Source organism: Myotis lucifugus, unplaced genomic scaffold (genome assembly GCF_000147115.1).
Source record: "Myotis lucifugus unplaced genomic scaffold, Myoluc2.0 scaffold_824, whole genome shotgun sequence".
Classification (NCBI taxonomy): domain Eukaryota; kingdom Metazoa; phylum Chordata; class Mammalia; order Chiroptera; family Vespertilionidae; genus Myotis; species Myotis lucifugus.
The window spans coordinates 100962-106463 of record NW_005871872.1 but is presented as its reverse complement, the minus strand read 5'-3'; the positions used below and the strand labels follow the sequence as shown (position 1 = coordinate 106463).

The window sequence follows — 5502 nt, the reverse complement described above, 5'->3', positions numbered from 1 at the left end:
GGGTGGGTCGGGGTCTCAGGATCACAGGGCGGAGCAACAGCTATGCTGATCCTCAGTCTGCCCTAAGAGGCCCGGGGTCTCAGTGTCCTGCAGTAATCGCTGCAAGCACCTATGAGAGAAAGCCACCCTCTAGTTCTGCCCGATGCCAGACAGTCCAGTTTCTCCCCATATGAGTCTGGGTCCCCAGAGACTCGCCCAGAACTGGAGTACAGTTCAGTAGGGAGCTTGTGACTCCCTCCGGATTGAAAAAGACAACGGTGTCCTCAGTTGCCAGCCCTTTCCGTGTGCGCCTCTGTACCTCTGCACTTTACTTCCGCACCTCCTCTGAGTCTCAGTGTGCTTTTCTCTTTCCGTCTAGTTGTAGAATTTCCACTCAGCCAGCCTTCCTGTGGTTCTGGATGATGTTCGTTTTGTCTTTTAGTTGTATTTTTGAAGTGGTTGTGCAAGGCAGCAATTTCAGGTGTTTACCTATGCCGCCATCTTGGTTTCTATCCTATCACAGTTTTTTAATCTACTCCTCTGCTGATGGTTACTTAGGCTGTTTCCAAATCTTGGCTATTGTAAATCGTGCTTTATGAACATGGGGGTGCATATATCCTTTCTGATTGGAGTTTCTGGTTTCTTGGGATATTGTCCTAGAAGTGGAATCACTGGGTCAAATGGGAGTTCCATTTTTAGTTTTTTGAGGAAACTCCATATTGTCTTCCACAGTGGCTGCACCAGTCTGCATTCCCACCAGCAGTGCATGAGGGCTCCTTTTTCTCCACATCCTCACCAGCACTTGTCATTTGTTGATTTTTTTAATGGTAGCCATTCTGACAGGTGTGAGATGGTATCTCATTGTTCATTTGTATTGTATCTCTTGGGTGATTAGTGGCTTTGAGCATGTTTTCATATGTCTCTCGGCCTTCAGTATGTCCTATTTTGAAAAGTGTCCACTTAGGTCCTTTGCCCATTTTTTGATTGGATTTTTATCTTCCTTTTGTTAAGTTGGATGAGTTCTCTGTACATTTTGGAGATTAAACCCTTATCTGAAATCTAATTGGCAAATATGTTCTCCCATGCAGTGGGATTTCTTGTTGTTTTGTTGATGGTTTCTTTGGCTGTGCAGAAGCTTTTTATTTTGATGTAGTCCCATTTGTTTATTTTCTTTTTAGTCTCCATTGCCCTAGGAGCTTTGTCGGTAAAGATATTGCTACAACATATGTCTGCTGTTTTGCTACCTATAGTGTCTTGTAGGATTTTTATGGTTTCCCATCTTACATTTAACTCCTTTAGCCATTTTGAGTTTGTTTTTGTGTATTCTGTAAGTTGGTGATCTAGTTTCATTTTTTTGCATGTATCTGACCAAATTTCCCAGCACCATTTGTTGAGGAGACTGTCTTGTCTCCATTGTATGCTCTTGCCTCCTTTGTCAAATATTAATTGAGCATAATGGCTTGGGTCAATTTCTGGGTTCTTTGTTATGTTCCATTGGTCTACATGTACTGTTCTTGTGCCAGTACTAGGCAGTTTTGAGAACTGTGGCTTGGTAATATAGCTTGATATTTGGTATTGTGATCCCTCCAACTTTGTTCTTCTTTCTCAGGATTGCTGTGGCTGTTCTGGGTCTTTTTGTATTTCAGATGAATTTTTGGAGAGTTTGTTCTAGATCTTTGAAATATGCCATTGGTATTTTAATGGAGATTGCATTGAATCTTTAGATTACTTTGGGTAGTACGGATATTTTAATGATGTTGACTCTACCAATCCATGAACATGGTATGTTCTTCCATTTGTTTATGTCTTCCTCTATCTCTTTATCCAATATCCTGTAGTTTTCCGAGTACAGGTCTTTTACTTCCTTAGTTAAGTTTATTTCTAGGTATCTTATTTTTTTTTGTGCAATGGTAAGGGTGATTGTATTTTTAGTTTCTCTTTCTGAGAGTTCATTTTCTATAATAATAAAAGCATAATATTCTAATTAGACCAAACAGCCGAATGACCTTCCAAATGGCATTCCAGAGGAAGCCGCCGTGCTGGGGGCTGAGGTAGAGGCGGTTAGGGGTGATCGTCAGGAAGGCACGCAGTTAGGGGCTATCAGGCAGGCAGGCAGAGTGGTTACAGGCAATCAGGCAGGCAGGCAGGCAGGTGAGCAGTTAGGAGCCAGCGGTCCCAGATTGCGAGAGGGTTGTCCGACTGCCAATTTATCCTCCTTAAACTATTCCAAAGATTCAAGAGGAAAGCACACTTCCCCTGAGGGGTCCAGGATTGTGAGAGGGTGCAGGCTGGGCTGAGGGGACCCCCTAGCCCCATGCATGAATTTTGTGCATGGGACCTCTAGTTGGTGTATAAAAAGGGCATAGATTTCTGGGTGTTAATTTTGTATCCTGCTATTGCCGAATTTATTTATTAGGTGTACTAGTGTTTTGATGGAGTTTTTGGAGTTTTCTATGTACAGTATCATGTCCTCTATGAATAAGGACAGTTTTACTTCTTCTTTTCCAATTTGGATGTCTTTTATTTCTTCTTCTTGTCTGATCGCTATGGCTAGCACTTCCAGTACTATATTGAACAGGAGTGGTGAAAGTGGGCATCCATGTCTTGTTCCCATTCTTAGGGGAAATGAGTTTAGTTTTTGTGCATTGAGTATGATGTTGGCTGTAGTTTTGTCATATAAGACTTTTATTATGTTGAGGTATGATCACTCTATTCCCACTTTGCTAAGAGTTTTATCAAGAAAGGGCGTTGGATATTGTCAAATGCTTTTTCTGCATCAATTGATTTGATTATGTGATTTTTGTCTCTCAATTTGTTTATGTGATGTATCACATTTATTGATTTGCGGATATTGTACCATCTTTGCATCCCTGGAATAAATCCCACTTGGTCATGTTGTATGATCTTTCTAATGTAATGCCGGACCCGGTTTGCTAGAATTTTGTTGAGGGTTTTAGCATCTATGTTCATCAAGGATATTGGCCTGTAGTTTTCTATTTTTGTGGTACCTTTATCTGGTTTTGGAATTAGAGTAATGCTGGCTTCATAGAAAGGGGTTGGAAGTCTGCCTTCCTCTTGAATTTTTGGAATAGTTTGAGGAGGATAGGTTTTAGTTCTTCTTTGAGTGCATGGTAGAACTCCCCTGTAAAGCCGTCCAGACCAGGGCTTTTGTTTGCTGGAAGATTTCTGATCAGTGCTTCAATTTCTTCAGTGGTTATAGGCCTATTCAGGTTTTTTTATTCTTCCTGATTGAGTTTTGGGAGCTTGTATTTTTCTAAGAATATGTCCATTTCGTCTAGGTTGTCCATTTTGTTGGAATAGCGTTGTTCATTGTATTTTTTCATAAACCTTTGTATTTCTGTGGGATCGATTGTTCCTTCAGCTCTTTCATTTCTGATTTTGTTTATTTGCGTCCTCTCTCTTTGCTTCTTGGTGAGCCTGGCTAGAGGTTCATCAATCTTGTTTATCCTTGCAAAGAACCAGCTCTTGGTTTTGTTCATCTTTTGTATTATTTTTTTGGTCTCTAAGTAATTTATTTCCATCCTGACCTTTATTATTTCCTTCCTTCTGGGTACGCTGGGCTTTTCTTATTGCTCTCTTTCTAACTCTTTGAGTTGTAGGGTTAGATAATTTAATGCCATTTTTTCCTGGTTTTTGAGGTAGGCCTGTAGAGCTATGAACTTCCCTCTCAGGACTGCTCTCACTGTGTCCCATAGATTTTGGATAGTTGTGTTTTCATTGTCGTTTGTTGCCATGATGCTTTTTATTTCTTCTTTGATCTCTTTGGTAACCCAATCATTGCTTAATAGCATGCTATTTAGTCTCCAGGTGTTTGATTTTTTTATTGTTTTATTGTAGTTGATTTCTAATTTTATGCCATTGTGATGTGAGAAGATGCTTGATATGATTTCTATCTTCTTGAACTTGAAGAGACTTTGCCTGTGCCTCAATATGTGGTCTATGTTTGAAAATCACCCATGTGAACTTGAGAAGAATGTATATTCTGTGGCTTTGGGGTGAAATGTTCTGAAGATGTTAATTAATTCCATCTGATCTAGTGAGTCATTTAGCATTGATGTTTCTTTGCTGATATTTTGTTTAGAGGATTTATCCAGTGGTGTTAATCGGGTATTAAAGTCCCCTACTATGACTGCATTGCTGTCAATCTTTCCCTTGATATCTTCCAGAGTTGTTTTTATGTATTTGGGTGCTCCTGTACTGGGTGCATATGTGTTTACCAGAGATATATCTTCTTGTTGAATTGCTCCCTTTAGTATTATTAAGTGGCCTACCTTATCTCTTGTTATGGCCTTCACATTGAGATCTAATTTGTCAGATATCAGTATTGCTACCGCAGCTTATTTTTTATTTACATTCGCCTAAAAAACCTTTTTCCATCCCTTCACCATCATCTGTGTGAGTCCTTTGTTCTGAGGTGGGTCTCCTGTAGACAGCAGATATATGGGACATGTTTTCTTATCCATTCAGCTACCCTATGTCTTTTGATTGGGGCATTTAACCCATTTACATTTAAAGTTATTATCGATAGGTACTTATTTGTCGCCATTTTATTCTTCATGCTTGTGTTCTTTCTTCCCTTCCAATTTCTTCTTTTAACAGCAGACCCTTTAGCATTTCTTGCATTGCTGGTTTGGTGGTAAAAACTCCCGTAGTCCTTTTTTGTCTGTGAAGCTCCTGATTTCACCCTCAGCTTTGATTGATAGCTTTGCTGGGCACAGTATTCTTGGATTCAGACCCTTGCTTTGCATGACTTTGTATATTTCAGTCCATTCCCTTCTGGCCTGATGTGTTTCTGTTGAGAAATCAGTTGATAGTCTGATGGGAGATCCCTCGTAGGTAACTTTTTGTGTCTCTCTGGCAGCTTTAAGATTCTTACGTTGCCGTTGGTGTTTGCCAATTTAATTATAATGTGTCCTGGTGTCGGTCTTTTTGGGTTCGTCTTGTTTGGGACTCTGAGCTTTTTAGACTTGGTTGAGTTTTTTCTTCCTGATATTAGGGAAGTTTTCTGTCATTATTTCTTCAAACAGGTTTTCTATTCCTTGCTCAGTTTCCTCTTCTTCTGACACCTCTCTTATGTGGATGTCGTTTAGTTTCATGTTGTCCCAAAGTTCCCTTAGTTTCTCCTCCTGATTTTAAGGGGTGTTTTGTTGTTGTTGTTGTTTCCAGTTGCTGCTCTGCTTGGATATTTTTTCCTACCTTGTCTTCTAGCTCACTGATGCTGTCCTCTGCTTATTCTAGTTTACTCTTTTTTTTTTTTTTAATGTGGAATGTGTCACAGGATTTGCTGGACACCCTTATGCAGGGGCCATGCAAATCTCTCTTCTCTGTATAGTTCCAATTTAGTATATGTTCTGCCGAAGCGAATACTCTAGTTTACTCTTGATGCTGTCCATTGTGCTCTTTATTACAGTGATGTCATTATTCATTTCTTCTTGGTTCTTCTTCATTTCCTCTTGATTCTTACACATATTGTTGAATTTGTCTTCCATTCTTTTTAGCATC

The 5502-nt window shown here is 39.7% G+C and overlaps 1 non-coding gene and 1 pseudogene across 1 annotated transcript; one reads left to right on the top strand and one right to left on the bottom strand.

The window, feature by feature from the left end:
- Window positions 1-5502, top strand: part of LOC102419789 — a 19371-nt pseudogene that overhangs the window by 6772 nt on the left and 7097 nt on the right.
- Window positions 5257-5365, bottom strand: LOC111824017. Its single transcript, XR_002827141.1, has one exon. It is a non-coding gene; the product is annotated as a U6 spliceosomal RNA (small nuclear RNA).